Source organism: Engraulis encrasicolus, chromosome 24 (assembly GCF_034702125.1).
Source record: "Engraulis encrasicolus isolate BLACKSEA-1 chromosome 24, IST_EnEncr_1.0, whole genome shotgun sequence".
Lineage (NCBI taxonomy): Eukaryota > Metazoa > Chordata > Actinopteri > Clupeiformes > Engraulidae > Engraulis > Engraulis encrasicolus.
This window is the reverse complement of record NC_085880.1, coordinates 27,346,180-27,367,313: the sequence shown is the minus strand read 5'-3', so window position 1 is coordinate 27,367,313 and position 21,134 is coordinate 27,346,180. Positions and strand designations below refer to the sequence as shown.

Here is a 21,134-nt window from a genome sequence, read left to right as displayed (position 1 = left end):
ATGATCATACATAAATACATCATGGTGGGAAGAAAAACAGCACAGGCATAGGTATCTGTTTTAGCTTGTCACTCCATCATTGAATTTGACAGGGGGAGAATGGCACCAAGCTATACTCCCGATGTGGCGTGAGGGTCATCTGAGAGCGAGGTAAAAGACACGTCAATATATCCCCTTTTTGGACACTCAATCGCTATCTACTTCAGATCGGAGGATGGTAGGCTACTTGAATAGGGCAATAATCAATGACATCACTGGAAGAACACAAAGGCTGCAGTGCTCTAGTCAGAAGGCATTTCAAAGGCAAATTTGACTTCTTACAACAGAGCTAGCTTTGTCTTTCAAAAATAAATAACCTTTCATTGAGTTCTGATCCGTTTTCTTTAAACAACCCCCTAGAGACAAAGAACTTGCTCAATTCTTGTAAGCTGAAATGAGTTTGAGTTGAAAGATGGGATGTACATTCAGTTTCAGTCGGCATACAATTTCTTAGCATTTTATGTTGTTAAGATGCATGAGATGAGGTATTCTACTCTACATCGTCTCTCCTACTGTACTACCCCCTTAGGGGAGACGATATAAAAATCCCCTTAATGTAAAATCTTATCTGTTTATTTCTATAGATTGAATCAAAATGCTTGAAAATGCTTTAAACTATTTACCTCTGGGGTGCCAAAATCAAGGCAAAGGGAGCTTTAGAACTATGGAGTACTCATCTTTTTTTTTTTTACTCCAGTGCACAACTGATGGAAAGTAAACTCAAACTGTTGAATGGATGGAAAGATGCATACAGTACATCTGGCTTCAGCACCAAAGGAGACATGACGCCAACCCCTTTATCCCCAGGCTCTTACAGACCAGACTTAAAAAAGAAGGGTGCTTCTATCCATTTCTGGAACAACACTACAAATTGTTCTCGTAGTGCCTTGGTGATGACCATCCAGTGACTGCAAAATGGCATGCACAATTGAGGCAAATTACACAGCGCTCTCCATTGTTGCCTGTGTTACATATTTAGACATGAAGGGCAGTCGGCTAAAACGACACATGGAACATGGACAGAACAGCCACAGAAACCAGAAACTACTCAACAGCAAGGAGCCTGCACAGTGAAATGATGTCTTGATTCAACACTGCTCTGTGAATGTATGGTGCTAAATAGATTTTGTGTTAACCTCTTACAGTTGACTTTAACACTGTTATAGAGAGTATATGGCATTATACTGTTAATTCAACACTCAGAGTTGAATTTAACATTGAAATGGAATGGGTCCATACGTATATTCTCAGCATAGTCATGAATTAACCCTGCATTTTTACTGCAAAGCAAGCCTGTCTTTACACACCAAAAACAGCAGTCCAGAAACAGTATAAGAAAAATATAGCCTGTTTGTATACATGGGAACAATCTGTAGAAATGAATAAGACGTAATATAAGGCCAAAGATAATGGTAGCCTTCACTTCGACTTTGAACCATGAAATAAAGCCTATTATGAACACTGAAAACGTGACATGCTGTGTAATTCTGTGCTTTTCACTGTTCGTCGCCTCAGTGAAGTTAAAATGCTGAACATGCTCCCAAGGACAGCGTGTGGTTGTGAAATAAAGTGTTTTCCACCCACGACAACTGACTTGCAGGTGGGTCCATTAAAATTACATTTCAGGAGGTAGCACATACTACTGTCAGAAGACATATCAGTCCGCATAAAAATCTGGTTAACAAAAGCATCACTTGCTGAATCAGCTGAATAACCAGTTGATGACTGGCAGACTGGCGAGGACTGCAGAATTTAAGGCAGAGAGCTGGGAAGACCTGTTTGGTGTTTGGTATTTGAGATGTATTTTTTGCCAAGGTTATGACTATTTGAAGCAGTGTACTCAGGACAACTGTGACTGTGCATTCTGACCTGATGCAAAACAGCCCTTTCACATAATGATGGTCAAACTAATAACAATAAGTGTTTCCAAGTGTCCAACTGTTTCCAAGGCTGCAGTTTCGTATAAGGACTGGCTGAATTGTGATTTGGATTATGGCATAAAGCATTACATTTAAGTTCTAAGTCTGTTTGGATGAGATGAGAGAGGTATTTATGGGCCCACAACACACTATTAAGCAGCCAACTTTCAGGTTCATCCATGGAGCTGAGGTACATATTCCTCAAACTGGGCTAAGCATTAAACAGAGAAATAATCGTCCATATACGCAAGTTACTAGCCATGTTTTTTTTAACCTTGAAATAAGAATGCTTTGTCTCAACTAACAATAGTAATATCTGATCTTCAATATGATATCTTGTGATATATGAAGTCGTGTGCAGGGGAGTTGCAGCAATGTGAAATCATCCTTATCATGGTGGACCTAGTGCAGTGATAGCCACAGAACATTAGTAAAGGCGGTATGGGGAGTTAACTGGTGTCAGACACATAGGCCTAGTACTGCCAGAGATGAGGATGTCTGCGCTTCAGCCTTTGTGGTGCTCTAAGTCGAGGACAGCAGAATCAAGACAGACTGGGCTACTTCTCAGCAACTAAACCCAGGGATGACCGGAGGCGGAGCACTCAGCATACATTCTTTTAGGTTTTTTAATTTTGGTACAGTACACAAAGACGACACAGGTGCGTTGAAACGTCAGTCACTCTGTGTACAAAAATTAAAAAAAACCTCTAAGGAAGTATGCTGAGTCATCCCTCGGTCTACAAACTGCTGCCACTAAAAAGTACATCACACAGTCATGCTGTAACTCCCACGGACCACACGCCACCATGCCAAGCCATGCTAAAAACCTTTTTCTACTGCTAATGTACAACTAGGCTTCCACTTTCACTGGCTGCACACAAACACACTACGCCACCACATGCAGTGCTGCTCCCTGCACTTTCTACTTAAGGCAGCTGCCTTGACAACAAACACCTTCCACCTAGACTAGGTCCCCTGCAAAGATAAAATGTTGTATTGTGAATTCAGTACTGAAGCTGCTTCACAAAAAAAAGTGTACAAGCTATTTCTTTTGAGGGCTTTCACATCACTTTTCATATGAAACTGAAGCTTACACCAAAGCCTTTCCAATCATGATATTTTGTGGTAACAGCTATCCATTCAGCAACCTTGAGAAAGATATTCTGAGTGAAACACTGTGTTTGACAAATAAATATTCTGCGGGAAACACTGTATTCTGAACCCTACTAAGATAGACAATATCTTGCCTTTCCTTCCGTTTGCAGACTTCTTTATATAGCCCCTTTGCAATCCCTTGCCTTTAGTAATTATCTGTGTGCCACTGGAAACCGGCATCCACCTGATGAATATGCTCATCTTCAGTCATACAGAATATAATTGCACTGGTTCAAGAGGAAAACATTGCAACAGAACTCTCAGAAAAAAAAGATGTTGTTTGAAAAAGTCAGTTTTGAAGATCTTAACAAAACCTAGACTGAACTTGTGAGTTTATGAGCTCAACTTAATTAAACATTGTTTGCAGTTGTCGTGCCAATGAAAGTTTACTGAAGGGTAACATTGCTGTAGATTGAGCCACATCTAAATGTATGCAAATACACTTCCTGTGGGCTCTCCCTAAGTGGAGAAAACATGCCTCATGAGTATTAACTAACATTAGGCACTCAAGTCCACTTTAATGAAAACAAGGTACAAGGCATGCTTCACACACACACACACACACACACACACACACACACACACACACACACACACACACACACACACACACACACACACACACACACACACACACGCACACACGCACAAACACATGCACACACGTGTACGCACTGGATTATGTCTGCTCTCGTCTTACTAGTTCTATACGTTCCACAAGAATAGTTTCTGTTAATGGTTATAAGTAATATACTGTACATTACCTATTTGCCAGTGCCATGCAACCTTTGGACAATGCACATTTCTTTAAGCTGATACAAAGTGGAATTCAATAACAGCTTACACTAATACATTATACAACAATAATAACAGGTTAAACATATCAGTTGACAATGCAGCATATCCGAAAATACATGAAATTAAAAAATGTAATCAAATCATGTCCCAAGAATGGCAAGGCCCTCGGAAAGGGCTAAACAAAACAAAAAACCCACTTTATCAGGTACTGACAAGTCAAGGGTACAGTCAGTGCTGTAGTCTACGTAGAACGCAGGTATACGGAGTATACCCACTTCAACATTTTAGGGGCTTCAGTATACACACTTAAAATTGATTGATCCATTGTTTAGAATAGCATAAATATATGGGTCAAAGACGTGACGCTTGCTTTTTTTGTCCGACTGAACTTTTTACCTATTAATAACCACTAAAATGAATAAAATTCTAACATGTATGTCTAACACCTCCCTTACACACATGCCCACTCTTATTTTTTAGAACATGTTTGCTATTGGCCATTTTCTGCCATCTGAAGTGTGAAAACATCATGTGGGGCGACCGTCCGGCCTTGACTTCTGTATGGATAACTGGTTTTAAATCAAATTAAAATAATCTAAATATAATCCTTACCCTATTTGGCATAATTTTAAACTTGTGTTTCATTTATAGACAAAGTTATGAAACATTTGCACACACATTTCAATTTTAATAAACAAACTAATCTTGTCCGAATATGTTCATTGTCTGAAATATCATCTGGGGCGACCATCAAGAAAATGCAATTAAGACGCTTTACTTTTCACACTCATATTAAAGAGGATGTTGTATCAACCAGCCTCATGGTGAGGGTCCTACTGAGACAGCTACCAGGTGAGTAGTCACTCTCATCTTCACAAATAAATCCACTTTAAAACTGCTGCAGTGTATACGTCACGTTTTGGTGTCATGTGGGGCGACCAACCTAAAACTGTATAAAATGAGTTTTATGCTCAAAGATTTATTTTTAATGTAAAATTGTCAGTGATATGTGCTACTATGTGATAAGTAGCTAGCTTGGGTTCTATAGCTAAGCATTGGCCCGTTATATTTGATTAAACTTGAAAACATCATCTGGGGCGACCGAGCATCATGTGGGGCGACCGCCACTAATTGCTCAAATAATAGAAAACACATATCCTTTATTTGTAGTTTCTGTCTGCAAATGTTTTAATTAATAATAGGCATTTACTTATTTAAATTACTTTCTATATTTCAGCATGTATTTTTTTCAAAATGTCAACAATTTCCATCCTACTTCAGAGATGACTGTGGGGCGACCAACCTAAAACTGTAAATAATGGCTTTTGTGCTCAAATCTTTATTTTAAATGTAAATTTGTCAGTTATATGTGATGAGAAGTAGCTTGCTTGGGTTCTATAGCTAAGCATTGGCCTGTTATATTTGATTATACTTGAAAACATCATCTGGGGCGACCGAGCATCATGTGGGGCGACCACCACTAATTGCTTAAATAATAGAAAACGCATATCCTGTATTTGCAGTTTCTGTATTCAAATGTTTTCATGTATTATATGCATTTTGTTGTTTTAAATAGCTTTCTATATTTCAATATATATGTTTTCTAAATTTCAATAATTTCTATCCTACTTCAGAGATGACCAGGATTAGGCCTACTTCTTTTTGATTATTGTGTTTTTATCAGATAAATGTGTGAATATTAAAGCATTCATTCTACTTTTCTAAGTATGTGTATGTTTAACTATATAACTTTCTTCTAGATGGCCCCAATAACAAGCAAAGAAAAGACTGCTCGCTACAGGCCGCGGATCAACTGTTCAGTGAAATAGTAATGAAAGGACAAACATTGTATGTTTCAGTGATTAATGAAATGAAAAAGGAAAATGCTTTTCAATGTTATACCCAAGTGTTAAATGCTTTAGTATTGAAAATATTAATATGATATCTATGTCTCGCTCCGTGTAATGCTTTGCAGTATATTGTTCCGCTTGCCCCACCTTCTGACTCAATATGGAGTTGTCAGTAATAGTAAGGAAATTGTTAATGTTTGTATGTGAAATGAAATTGGATAAGTTATGCTGATTCTTTTTAAAATGTATTAAATGTGTTTTAACTATCAAAATCATTGAAAAACCTTAATTGCCTGCTGTTTTCATCATGTGGGGCGACCACTTGTCATGTGGGGCCACCGACAATATTCAATTCTGTAGGAAATTCAAAAAATCATGTCTGTCGATTTTGGATGAAATATAATTCATTGGTATAACATGATTAAGTGGATACTATACCTATATATTTTAAATAAGCTTTATGGATTGTATGAGTAAAAAACAATATGTAATTGCTTTATGAGGGGGAGACTGCCCTTATCGATAAAATGTATTTAACATCATTTGCAATAAATGAAAGGACACATGAGTATATCATTCTTAAACAGTTCAATTAATTACTGATACTTATTAAAATATAAGTTATGTTAAGGAAATCTATCAATTTTGGGATAAATCACGGTCGCCCCAAATGACTTTTTTAAGGTCGTTGCCCTATTCATTTGAGTGTAAAAGCACTAAAATATCATTATTTGAAGTTTTCACACACATGCATGTGTAGACTACATTCCAAATGTTTAGAAAATTGGCAAATATATCATTATTTGAAGTATTTTAAAAATGGACCTCTCAAAGGCCTTATACGTCTTTGACCCATATACAGTATACCAACTTCAAAAAATGCTCGAATATACAGTATGCCCACTTCAAAAAAGTAGACTACACCGCTGGGTACAGTGAGCAGTACAACTGCATGTTGACATGTTCAGGAATTCTCCTGTAATCGCCAATTCTGTGTGCAGTCTATCCATGCAGAACCCAACGGCATCCCAGAGGGGAAAAGGAAATGAGGTAATGCAAGAATGATTAACGACTACCCACAGATAAACACCTCTCAAGGACACAGCAGGTCCATCAAGCACGGTTACTTAAAAACAGCCATGCAAATATGACTACATCCAATTACTCCCTGAAATCAACATTTTTCCAACACATCAGGTGACTTCTTATTAAGAGGCAAGGGTGACAGAAGATTACAGAGAGCAGAGACATCAAGCTGTGTGGCGTCTTATCTTAATGTCTGCCTCGAACCGTGTTTGCCACACTTCCTGATTGTTTGTTAGTGCGCCTCACTGACTAGGGGTGTAAATCACAGCTTCTATGGCGATACAATTCGATATCAATTTCTTAAGGCAACAAATACATTATTTTTGATACTTAAGAATGCCCCACCATACGATATGATTCAATTCGTCGCCCATACTGTAGGATCGATGCTTCGATAAATATCGATTCCCCTCTAACTGTCATTATGTTCTTCTCAACAGACAAATTACAATTGCGAATACTGTGTTTTTGTTTGTTTGTTTGTTTGTTTTTTAAATGCATCTGCAACAGTGGTGTAGTCCAGTGTTTCTCAACCTTTTTTTAGGCGAGGCACCCTTTCAATTCATGAAAAATTTCAAGGCACCCCAAACCAACAAGCCGTAACATGGCATCGCATCCGATATCACACAAGCTTAGAAAAGTAACACATTTGGAGACGTCACACGACCTACGTTTGAAGTTGCAGCTGACTGAGGCGACCTATATTTACTTTATTGTGCGTAAATGGCAGATGAAAGACTCCACTGACTAGCATTAATTTATCAATTTAGACAAATATGTATTATATTACATAATTTATTTATCAGTCACGTTTCCGCGGCACCCCTGAGGGGGGCTTGCGGCACCCCAGGGTGCCCCGGCACCCCTGTTGAGAAACACTGGTGTAGTCTACGTAGAACGCGGGTATACGGAGTATACCCACTTCTAAATTTCAGGGATTTCAGTATACCCACTTAAAATTGATTGATCCATTATTTTGAATAGCATAAATAATATATACAGTATACCCAATTCAAAAAATGCTCAAATATACAGTATACCCACCATAAAAAGTAGACTACACCACTGATCTGCAAGCAGCCACCCTGGGATTTGGGGGTTGATTCTAACCTCTGACAGGAGGACATTCTGATTCTCCTGGCATGTAGAGCCATAGCTCTTGAGACAAGATACAGGGGTGGGCTGGCGACTGATTACATATTTTGACTGCAGAACAAAATGATATAGAGCTAGAAGACTGAGAGCAGCTGAGCAGGCGCAAAACATGGGCGAAACAACACGTCTAACACTGTATCAGCAAGAGAGAGGCTGCAGTAGCATCACCAAGGGAACGTGAGACGGGAGGGCACAGGGGCTCAACGAGATGTAATTCCAATAACTCTGTACATTTCTCCTCTCCTCTAATCTTTATCCTTTTACATTTCAAAAAAATGAAAGTGGCATTCATTCAATGCGCTGGGGATATCTCGCGCTGTCTCACACAGCACCACTGGCCATGCAGAATTCAATAGTAGAGACGAATATGGTTTCTGCACCAAGGCAAAGGCACCGGGGCAGGATCATTGATTTCACATCATACACTGGAACAAAATCTCTCTGTTCCTTGACCTTAAATTATGCTCTGTTGCTATGGAAGCCGAGGAGGAAGTGGAGGAGGGGACGGTTGACAGGAAAAACAGAGTGGAGAGAGAGAGAGAGAGAGAGAGAGAGAGAGAGAGAGAGAGAGAGAGAGAGAGAGAGAGAGAGGGAGAGGGAGCAAGCGCAAGCGAGCGAGTAGATCAATATGGGTTTACCCGACGACGATTTTCACCTGATACACGCGGGCCCCTCCATACATATGCGATATGCAGACCCTCAAAGTAATTTGGAAGCCTGCTATTACAGACAGGCAATCACAGCTTGAACAGGGAAATGAAGCATGACTAGCTGCTGGCCTCCTCAAACAAACACCAAGACGCCCATATCAGTCCCAACCACCATCTGCCTGGCAACAAGCAAGAGACAAGAGCTGGACTTTGACTCAATCTCTCTCTCTCAGCCACACTTGACCAACTGCTGCTGCTTTGTCCACGGTCGCTCCAATTTCATTTTTGATTAATCAGCTCCGTGAACTTTATTAAGGGGACGTGTTCACACGGCAAGGCAAAGGTAGTGTGACACTTTCAATCAGTGCCTCGACTATAGAGATTTATAGTGGTCCAGGGAGTGATAGCTCTCTCTCTCTCTCTCTCTCTCTGTCTCTGTCTCTATCCACCCCGCCATGCCTTTGTGTTGTGTTGCAAAACATCATTAGGAGTCAGTTTCTATAGCTCTTGGACCACGTGTCAAGGAGAGGATGAAGAATCAAGGCTGGTGATGCACATGATAAGGAAGGACCAGGTCAATGTCTCTCTCTCTCTCTCTCTCTCTCTCTCTCTCTCTCTCTCTCTCTCTCTCTCTCTCTCTCTCTCTCTCTCTCTCTCTCTCTCTCTCTCTCTCTCTCTCTCTCTCTCTCTCAGAAGAACCCACTTGAAGCTTAGGCTCATGCCGCTGGCCTCAAACACATGTACCATACTGTGCACAGTTGCAGCACCAATCTGCATCCAAAATGAATGTCCAATTGGATGTCTTGATTTCATGTTGCACGCACCATGTCACCATTGCATTACATTACCCTAAGATGACACGTTCATCCAAAGCAACATACACAGTAAAAAATGCCATGTTCATTCAACACTCAGAGAGTTGATTTAACAGACTACACTTGGACTACCCAGAATACTCTCCAACTGTTGAATGAACACTGCATTTTTACTGTGTAGTTAATTACTCAGCTACTGACCTGAGAGTACCCAGAGAATTACTAAAATTACAGTCCTTGGAGCAATATTTGATTAGGTGCCTTGCCCAAGGGCTCATCAGCCAGGTATGTTGTGGAATTCAAACATGTAAACCTTATAATTCCAAGGCTCACTCCCGAACCATAAGGCCGCAGCTTCCCTTCCTCACCTTTCCTTGTGGGTATTTGATGAAAATGACCTCATCAGTAACACAGCACTGAATGAAAAAGCTGCCAAAAAGATTACAATAACAACTCATTCTCCTGTCAGCCGGCAAAAAAACAAATATAATTCTCTGCCTGCATTAGGCTAGGTTTCATCAGGGAACTGACAGCGCTACTGCCGCTAACGAAGCAGGCCGTCTTTATCTGCTCAGCTCAGATGCAGGTGTCTGCTGCACATATACACCTGTCAGTCAGTTTGATGGACATGGCACGAGGTGCAGATCTTGGCTTTGCAAGGTGCGCAGAAGACAGGACGCTGATCCAGAATTTTTTTTAGAACTAGCTGATGGCAATAAGCATATTATTCTGCATGCCAGCATTTGGATGAGCTACTTGATGGATTCACCTGTCAACCCTCAACCAGTAAGCGAAGCGTTTTTACACAGTAAAATGTGCAGTGTTAATTCAGCACTTAGAGACTTGACTTCACATCTTCTATGTTTGGTCACAGAGTACACAACATGTTGATTTAACACTGCATTCTTACTGTGTACAGACTCTCTGTACTGTGCACTGTTGAACTCAGAAGCAGAGCGCATGCAAAGCATGAAGCCTGAATCTCCATCTCTCCACACGGCACTTTCATACAGCATTGCACTGAGGAGGAGGAAGAGGAGGAAGATGAGGAGGAGGAGGAGAAGGAGGAGGAGGAGGAGAAGGAGGAGGAGGAAAGGGATGTTGCACAGTATTGCGGGGAGGAGAAGCTATATCTCTATATCTCTGTTTGACTCCTTTCAGTTTCTGTTTCTGAGTCATGCTGTGCGATTACAGGGGAAAAGACACAGCCAAGGCACTGACCACAGGGTTTCAAGGAAATGCATGGTAGCCTATCTGACCCAGACATGTACCAGAGTCTATATGAACATACTGCATTTCAAATACGTGATGAGCTTCACTGAATCATTCGGTCAACTGGAAATGCAGTCAGAGAGTGCAGACCTCCGCCAAGGAAGCTGTTTCATAGGACATTTGACTATGTTACACCCTCATTTTCAAGTCTTTCTGCCTTGCTTTTGTGGGGTTGGAAACTGTAATATCAAAATTCGCCCCTTCCCGCAATGGTGAAGAATCTTTTACAAAAATTCCTTCATCTGGATTGCGATCCGGATCACCACCCAAATGTAATCACTTGTTCCTTTTGTCATTTCCAACAACTCCACAAAGTTGAATGACAATCTGTTCATAACTTTTTGAGTTATCCTGCTGACAGACAAACAGACAAACAGGCAGACAAACCAAGGCGACCGAAAACATAACCTCCTTGGCAGAGGTAAAAATCACAGCTGATGTTCATCACTCGCACGCTCCATTTGCTTGGGGCACATTATGCCTGTTTGATGTTAATTACTTAACCCCTTAAGACGCGGCTTAATACATTTGTTGTTACCAGTATGGTAATGACCAAGTCGTGGTGCATTTCTAAAGGGTCTGTGTTATGTCATAGTATTGTAGTGCTATGGTAGTTACATTTCAATGACTATTACAGCGTGCCACTGGAGGTACGGCGCACATTAAGGGGCTACCACTCTTTCAAGCATTAGAAAACACTACACTATTAACACTACACTATTAAAACACAAAACCAAAGCTCTAAAATGCTTCACTTAGGTGATAGCGGTAGCCGTACTGTAGTGGTAATCCTGAAATGGTAAATGTCTTATATTGCTACGGCTTGAGTCTGATCATCAGAAGTGGACATTCCAAATGCAAAATAACTTGGTCCTGCCCTGCTTCCATTCTGCCAGTGTTCTGCACACAGGTGAGTTCACTCCTTACCTGGGCTACTTGTCTGGTGATGTGTATGCTCATGATGATGAGTTTATATTATATTCAGAATAATATAATATTGCATGTTAAATGATGAAGTGTAAAATTAACATTTAGAGATTAAATTTTAACACTCAATAGTATTGGCAAATCTTTTTTGTTGTGATTATTGTGTGGGATTAAATATGTGGCAGGGATTTTTTTTCTTAAATCTCTCCTGACAATTATTACTCTCATTTAGTTAATGCATTAGAAATGATGCAGTGATGGCCCTGCCGTGGCTCTAAGGGTAGGGCACTGCGCTGCTACACCAGCGCCCCAGGTTCGATTATGACCCGGGCCATTTGCTGATCCTAAAGGTCAGAGTACTTTTAGATCACAGAGTCCTGGAAGACTGTGTTCAGTTCATCATAACACATCATGCAGTAGATGATAAGGTCTGTGATGTCCCAACAACAAACAATGCTTTGGCTGCCTTCCTTCCCTCTGCCCTAACTGCAGTATCATGTTTCTCTGTGTGGAACATAAGCATTGCTGTGACATCGTGGAGAATATGACTTGCCGTACCACTTAGACAAAGCAGCAATGGGCGACATAGCTACATAACCCAATGGTATCTTCTTGTGCCAGCTATTCTGATTGCAAGTAGCAGGACTTTTGAAGGAGACGTCCTGCCACTTTCAACATGCCGTTATGCTGTATTGCTCACCCTAGAGTTGTTAGTACCAGATGACAGAACATTGTTTTTATTCAGCAATTTCCTGGAGCCGGGGTATTGTAATGGGGGCAAGGTTTGTTTATGCTTACAAAAACATCAACAGACACCATACAACACAGCAATAACATCTGAGAGGATATTTGGGGTATGTTAAAGAGCACTGCAAATGCCTGTTGAAATTGGCCGGAATTTTAAGACACATCGTTAAATTTTATTTGCAGTTACCAGAATGGCAATGACCAAGTCGTAGCGCATGACTAAAGGCCATGTTTTATGTCATAGGAGTGTAGTACTATGATAGTTATAACTTTTCAGAGACTATTACAGCGTTCCACTGGTGGAACCGCGAGCATTAGGGGGCGACGCCAAGCAGAGGAAGCAACTACTGAAATCTAATTGGTCAGACTGGTCAAATGGTTAGAAACAGGTTTTGTGGAACTGGATTTGTAGGTGCTGAATCCAGGCTGTCCATCCGTACAGACAAGTCCCCAGTCTGAAAAATCCTGTTGTGTGTGTGTGTGTCATCTTCATAAACAAACACAGACAGAAGCAGCAGGAGAGCAGCTAAGGCACCGGCCGCCACCTCCCCCATCCTTTACGTTTGATTGGTCTGGCACGGCCTCCCCCCCTTCCCCTCAAACTGCAACACGCACATTTTCCCCCCGGCAGTATATTTTTCACCATCACTCCGGGCTCCTTGCGAAGACAATGACAGTAATGGTGCTGGCCGTGTACATCTTTATCAACGCTCGTGCATCACTCGCCGCCACCGCTTTCTGCTGACGCAGCACTTCCCCTCTAGGGCGCTCTCTCACCGGCCTGTCCCATTTACCTAACTGAGCAGCAGTAAACACACACACACACACACACACACACACACACACACACACACACACACACACACACACACACACACACACACACACACACACACACACACACACACACAGTAGCAAAACAGGTAGCTCATCTGAATACAGGCCTACAACAACCTAACGGGACAAATAAGTATGTACCCGAAAATGCCTAACGCAAGCTGTTTCAAGATAACTTCATAATTGTACATTCCACGTCATTCATGATTCACCACTCACACACACATACACGCACGCACGCACGCACGCGCACACGCACGCGCACGCGCACGCGCACGCGCACGCGCACGCGCACGCACACGCACACGCACACGCACACACACACACACACACACACACACACACACACACACACACACACACACACACACACACACACACACAGTACAATCTGCATGCGCAGATAGGTAGCCAAACAGATTGCTTATCTGAAGAAGCTCATGACAACCCAACAGGATGTACAGTGAAAATAAGTATGCACTGTAGGCCTACAGAAAACACCTACGGTCGGCAAGCTACGTCAAGATAATTCAAAATTGTGCATCATGCCATGTCAGTTGTGATACACAGCCAGCTAGCTTATCTGAATATGTGACAACCCAACAGGACGTACAGTTAAAATAAACATGTTCATAAAATACCCAACACAACAAGCTGTTTAAAGATAGCTTCATCATTGTGCATTCCATGCCATTTTGTGATTCACAGTCAGAACCTTTTTCCTGAAGCCATGATGAATGCATGACTGATGCCCAAGACCTTGATCTCACTTCCCCTCATGCCTGGCTGCAGCCAATTGCTGGCGGTCTAGCGTGTTTTATCACTAGGCTACCTGGTAACATCTTCTTCCTGTTTCCAGGAAAAATGGCAAAAGCAGCATCCAGACAGCTTAGACTTTTGTCACAACTGTCTGAGTACACATCCGAACAGAACTAGACCGACCAAATGTCAGTGAATAAAAATGACCTACTGAGTTAGTGATTTGTGTGTGTGTGTGTGTGTGTGTGTGTGTGTGTGTGTGTGTGTGTGTGTGTGTGTGTGTGTGTGTGTGTGTGTGTGTGTGTGTGTGTGTGTGTGTGTGTGTGTGTGTGTGCGTGCGCGCTGTGTGTGCATCAGTCAATATGCTTAAATGCTGGCATGGCGTAATGAAAACAAAACGTCACCACAGTCGTATTGTGAAAAAATGACCTATACATACCATCCATAAATTGGATCATCCATTTACGGCATATAGAAAGACCATGAATGCCTTTGAAAATGAACAAAGTCTGTTAGAGCGTACGGTACTACTGCGTAGACGTGTAGCAGTTCAAAGACCGCCTCTGTACCGGACTGTAGACCATAATAAAAACATAAAAACTGCCTGCCTGCTGTGTCCACCATCAGATGAATCTATGAGCAAAAAAAAACATTGCAAGGTTTTTGCACAAGGATAAAGACACAACACACTGATAACTGTGTCCCGTATGGAAATGTTGGCAATGGCTTTACTGCGTTGTTTAGCTTCCCGGGGCAAAGGGATTTAGGCTTTCGCGCTTTTATGCGATGACATGTTTCCATCGACTGCATAACTGCAACCAGAGAGTGTAACCTCAAATAAAACCAAAGATTCTCTATTCTAATTATTAAGCATTAAGAACGTCTCTGATAAAACCGTGCAAAAATGAACACTAATTAAAATAATGAGGCCCAAAAGATGACTCCTATTGTGAACAGCTTGCAGAGCAAAACAGGTTGGAGCTTCATGAAGTCATGCATTCCCAGGAAGCTCCTTTCAATACGGATCCTTCTGCTGTGTACCGTACAAACACCTGCACCAATTGTTTTCCTGATATTGCTTTCCGATAAAGGAAGAACTGCTCAGGGCCTCTTCTGCCCATGGAGGGGGAAGAACAGCAATTACTGTACTAATATCAGCCTACCTGTTTTCTTATTGTCTTTAATCCATGGCCCCTGGTCATTTGCTCTTACCAGAATGGCAAGGATCAAATCGTAATGTATTACTAAATGCTTTGTGTTAAGTTGTAGCAAATAATGTAGTACTACGGCAGTAAAGTCTTTTCAGCAACTATTTGTTTCCCTTTGCGGAACAGCGCACAGTATGAGGATCCATTAACGTCCCTAGGTAGATATCATAGCAGTACATGCTCAGGTTATCTGCACATTTGTCCACCCAAATGACACAAGGCTGTGTCTCTAATGATTTCAGGTACATACTCCAGATTTAGAAGGACTGAAAACTGGACACATAGACAATGATTTTTTGAAAGTCAAATTTCAAGGTTGCAGCGTGACACGCCGTCCGAAGCATTATATCTCGTTAATGCTCAGACAGTAACAGGCTTGGTGGAGGTATAGTGACACGGTTTTGCAAAAGTGTTTACATTCTGGATGTCAAAGGTCAAGGAGGTGGTAGAACTGACATGCATGCTCCATTTTCATGAATGGTATATGTGATGGAGTGACCATCATTAGGGTTGTGGGTGTGTTCTGACTTGTATGTCAGCGAGCCTGGGTCTTTGGTGTAGCGGTCAGAGCCCCAGTTTAGTAGGACACCTGGAGGGATGGGGTTCGAGTCCCGGCAGGGCAAATCTACTCCCTTTCTCTACAAATGGTGTCAGAAGTGGGATGGTTGTTGTGAAGCCATCGGAAGTGTACCCAATGTGTGTGAGCCGTAATTCCTTGTGAGGGACCTCCAGGATTGGTGACCCCGGTGTGAAGGACCCCGGTGATGGGTAAAGCATAAATGGTGGTGCACACTGGATGAGAGAAGCATGATGGGAAGCTGTGTGAGGGACACCATGAGTGTGGGAAGGGGAAGGCAGTGACCATCACTAGGGTTGTAGGTGTGTTCTGTCACGCTAACAAGCCTGGCTCTTTGGTGTAGCAGTCAGAGCCCCAGTTTAATACCTGGAAGGCCAGGGTTCAAGTCTCGGCAGGGAAACTCTACTCCCCTTTGCTACAGTATACATTTGCAGTGCTTAGAACCTATGCTTCAAATAAGGGACAGAAAGTGAATTGGAATTAAAAATAATAGTGGGTAGGCCTACCACACGAGATTTCAAAGTAGCTGTGGCCATGCACATCATCAATGTCTTAATTACTGAAACTGATACCAAATCCACATGAAAGCTTACTCTTTAAGTTTGCACTTCACATTTACTTGGTGGACTAAAGATTAAGTAATCAAATAACAATTCTACAGACAATATTGCAACATCACAAATTGCTCATCAGACAAATATGCACAGAGCATAGTCATCATTCTCAACAGAAGAATACAGAATCAATTCAAAACATCCAGTTGTGAGGCACCGTGCCACATCAGTGTGGCTGGCATTGTAGCTTTAAGTGCAAATGAATGGTAGCCTAGGGCTATATGAATTCAGTTTAGGTTCACACTGTATTAAACTTCAATTGGCATAAACAGAAGGCCTATTTTGTTCAGGTGTATAGAGCAATGGTGCTGTCCCATCATACACAGACTGCCTCCATGGTCTACCTCAAGCAACCGGTGATCCAACTCTCATCCGCTGCATTCAAATTAGGGCTCTCAGGATTCCTTAGCCTACAACCAAACAGACTAACTAGACTGCCCGACCCAGATGCTGTGTAATACCAAATGGAATGCAGCCTATTTGAACTGCCTTCAAGACGTTGTACAACAGAGCATTGCAGCGTGGCCTATTAAATCTTCCACAAAGCCCTACATTTTCCTGCAATGGTCAGAACAACAACAAAAACCTTCTATGGTGGTACACTTTTGAGCTACCATGCAAAGCTGTTAAGTTGCAAGGTCATTCTGTCTGTCTGTCTGTCTAGGTCTGATTAGAAAAGATGCTGATGCCATTTAGGGAACTTTACTGGAATATGCGCTAATCAACCATGTATTCTGAATGGTTGTGTAAATCATGTAGGCTAGGTGAGATAGTGGACATTGAGAGACACCTAACTCACTAAACGCTTTTGTTTGCCATTTTCTGTGAAGGAATGTGGACAGTAAATTGCATTTCGGAGCTCAGCTATTACCATCATTTCATATGACCAGATGGTCACAATTCCAAGTCGTTCACGGTTCATTGTCCCAACACTCTCCCATGCGTAATGCGAGCTTTACGAAACCATTCGCATATAAAAAGCGAAATGAAAGTAAAAACAATTCGAAGCACATACTAGCGTAGGCTCTTATCGGCAGATTGCGGGTTATTCAGCGGACGTACGTAATTAACAGATTGTAACAAGCTGATCCAATGAAACCTAACCGACTGTGCACAATAGCGGTGTTTTCTCATTAAGTTACGATAAAACACTTACTTGGTGCTTGCGTTACAATTTCAGCCGTGGAAATCAGGGAGATGCCTGCAGTAGGCTAGACCGAAACGCAATGGCAACAGCCCAGCCTACCCTGGGTCATTGTCTTGGATAAATGTTTACCCGTAGCCTTAAAACGATGAACCCAAATAAGCACGGTACATACAGCTCCAATCAAAACAACAAAGAAAAATTGAGATAATTTCCCGTCACGTCCTTATCACACAGGCCAGTGCGAAACAGTAGCAGAAAAGACCCTGCATCAATCATCCGAATGGCCCTGACAGCAATGAACGCAGTGTAGGGGAGCCGACGGGCATTGGACGAATTGCTGCTCTATGAGATGCATTTTACAAGATTTCTTCCCCCCAATTGGAAGTTTGTATCGTGCAGCACCAACACAAAAATGTAAAAGACCTACTGGTAGACGTGTCTGCAGATCTAATATTCAACACTTAACATTGACGTGATTAAATGTGGAACTGGATACGCTAAATGTATATGCAATGTCCCCGCACGATGACAGCACACCCAAAGGACACCGCTTAAGTTTCTGTTATAATTACGCGTAAAATACACATTGGTTCGTAGCAATGCAACGCAAATCATTCGCTCTAGTTTATAATGTGGCAGTAGCCTAATGTCTGGACGACAATCCTATTAGGCTACTGAACAACATCGTCTGCAGCAATAAGATAAGTGGCACGCAAGAAATGTGAAATAATGCTCCATCATTTCGCTTTACTCACCCTTGCTTTTGTTGTGTAGACCCCTGGTGTTTTGTTTATTTCATAGTCTCCATTTGATTGTATGCGTCACAGACACAGACTTCCGCGTTAGTGGGGATAACATGCAGGGCTGAGTAAAAAAAAAAAAAAAGACAGAGATAAATTGAAAAGGGCATGCGCATCAGAAGGCATACGGGAGTCGGAACTGTTGAATTATTATAGGCTAGTTCTAGGCGGCGGCATAGTTCGTGTCCCACTGAAGGGCACGAGGTTCAAATGGGACGGACAAGCGAAACGTGTGGACTAATTTGCCAAAGCCCCACAACGATACAGCATGGAACCTAATTAACACACCGTTAATGCCATGCCTAGACTGGCCAGACTAATTGGCTAAAACATACAGATTTTTGTCCTTTTTTATTCTGCTCTGTTGCCCCATGCAATGAAAATTGTATCGTGATGAAGCGGAGTGAACTCAGTAGATCTAGATTCAAAGATTCATCTCCACATTTTTGAAACTATAGACCCGCCATTGTACTCTGTTGGACTTGCTATTCCCCGGCCTGCGCTGTTGAGGACAACAGACTCTCTGTGCCCCATGAGATGTGTGGGTGCTTATGTAAAAGTGACAAGTGGGATCCAACCAACGTGTTACGGTTTTGAAAGTGCACATGCTTGATGCATAACAAACAAAAAGTGCTTTATTATCATAAATAGGCACCATACACGCCGAGTGCCACAGTTTATAATACATCCTTTGTGCATGCAATTACAATGTAACAAGAGGCGCCGGTTATTTTGGCGGGATGGCGACATAATGTTGCCAATGCGTTGTATCTACGAGTCTCACCTGCACAGTAATCCATCGATGTTTCACCTATGGATATTGGGTGGGATGTTAGTTAGATTCTACACAGATCAGACGCCCTGGTGCACACACATTTAATTGCCTATATGTGCACACACACACTCGGCCCGCGCACGCACACGCGCACGCACGCGCGCGCGCACACACACACACACACACACACACACACACACACACACACACACACACACACACACACACACACACACACACACACACACACACACACACACACACACACACACACACACACACACACAGGCCTACTCAATGAGATGAACCTGTGGAGCAAGTTCTACTGGATCATCAAGTATTTTGTAACATTTAAAAACAAACGTCTCAATCGGTCTTAGTAGGATAGGCCAAGTGAGGCGAGGCAGAAAGGTATGCTACTGGGATTTCTTTTAACTGTCCTCCACTCCTACAAAATATTTAAATGCTATTGTCTAAAGGAAGTAAATACTGGTCTGGTATTAGATTTTCGGGGACACTCACGACATCACCAAAATCATGTCACAGAATCATGTGCCGCACTCACAAGCTCAGTGAAGGGCCCCTGACTTGAATTGAATAGTCCTGATTTCCAAAAGAAAGAGGGAAAGAAAAGGAGAGAAAGTGCATTGCCACAGGTTCCGTGGTGTATCCCACTAACACACAGTACCATGAATGGGCATATTGACCATGGGGACTGAGTCCGGCCTGGACCATTTCCCAACCCTACCCCTTTCTCCCACTACTTTCCTGTCCACAAACTTAACTGTTATATCCTAGCAGCCTCCTACTGTCCTATTGACTCTTAACTGAAAACACTCAACCACATCATAGTCACATTGCTATGACAATGAAGATGCTTAAGTAATCGATTATGACTTGGTCATTACCAGTTTGGTGAAAATAAGGTTATAACAGAACAGAGGCTTTGTGCTGAGGGCATGAAGTCACAAAAATCCCTATACACCCCCAGTAAAAAGTTTGGGGTCATCACACTTTCCTCACGGTACTTTTTCTGACAATTTATCTTATTCCATTTCAATTTGAGTTCTGTTTAGAAATCTGTTCATTGTGCTATTGCTCCCTAAAAGCAACAAATAAGCAATTTGATATTGGAAAGAGTAACTGTGGAATGAATTTATGGGCAATACATTACAATGAATTACATCAGCAGTACAGAGTAGACCAAAATGTATCCTTAACGTTTGACTTATTAAACTGTAGATTCTACACTGATTTACTCCCAGGGCTAGAGGCTGTCCAATCTTCTGCCACCCCCCAATGAGCTCTATGAGCCCTATGAATGCTAAAGTGGATGTCTGCTCCTGTCGAGCCATACACTGCTAGACTGTATACGTGCATATCATTGAAAAGAAGAGAGCCTGAGCTTTTGGTACTTGCCTGTACACTGAAACATGGCCGAGACAATGGACCGTAATTACAGGTCCCATTAGATTCATTGTGATAGCTAGAAATCCATGCAGCTTCTTTGTACTTTGAATCCGTGGCCGAGTTGGCAAAGGAACAAATGTCATAAATGTACCATTGGAAAGGGCTGAAATAGAGCTTTCCAATAGTCCCATGCATCATCTAATATACCAAAGAAATGTCTACAGAAAAATGGATTAACCTCTTATATTAGTGCAGCACTATCGCTCTATGTAATGTCATGGAAATGTTGTTATGATGTACTTTTGCATTTTTAAAAAAAAAAAGTGAATAGGGTCGCCGGCGACCCCCGCTACAGTAAGAGGCTACAACATATTCCTATGTGTGTAGTAAATGTGTGAAACTGGTTGGTTAGATTTCACTCCACTTTAACCAATTTGATGGATAATCAGACCTTTTTTCACCTTTGGCTGTTCTGTACTTAACTTACTACCAGTTCCAGCCATTCAATAAATGCCTACGACTTGAATTGCAAAAAAGAAAAGGAAAAAAAAATCTCCAACTCCAACTCCTGGAAGACTCCAAACTTTTGAAAGA

The 21,134-nt window shown here is 41.8% G+C and overlaps 1 protein-coding gene across 4 annotated transcripts in view; it reads right to left on the bottom strand.

Annotated features, from left to right (window-relative positions):
- The window catches only part of marchf8 (membrane-associated ring finger (C3HC4) 8), a 99,676-nt gene extending 79,812 nt beyond the window's left edge, over nucleotides 1–19,864 (bottom strand). Inside the window, exons 1-3 of one of the 4 annotated variants that reach the window (XM_063191685.1) lie at nucleotides 19,696–19,864; nucleotides 19,140–19,166; nucleotides 18,311–18,419 (exon numbers count right to left, since the gene is read on the bottom strand). The gene's annotated coding sequence lies outside the window, so the exon portion shown is untranslated. Of the gene's footprint in view, nucleotides 1–17,564; nucleotides 18,103–18,310; nucleotides 18,433–19,139; nucleotides 19,167–19,695 lie in introns of those variants that run through there. The other 3 variants (XM_063191681.1, XM_063191683.1, XM_063191684.1) reach the window with 3 other exon arrangements.
- Nucleotides 19,865–21,134: the final 1,270 nt, after the last annotated feature.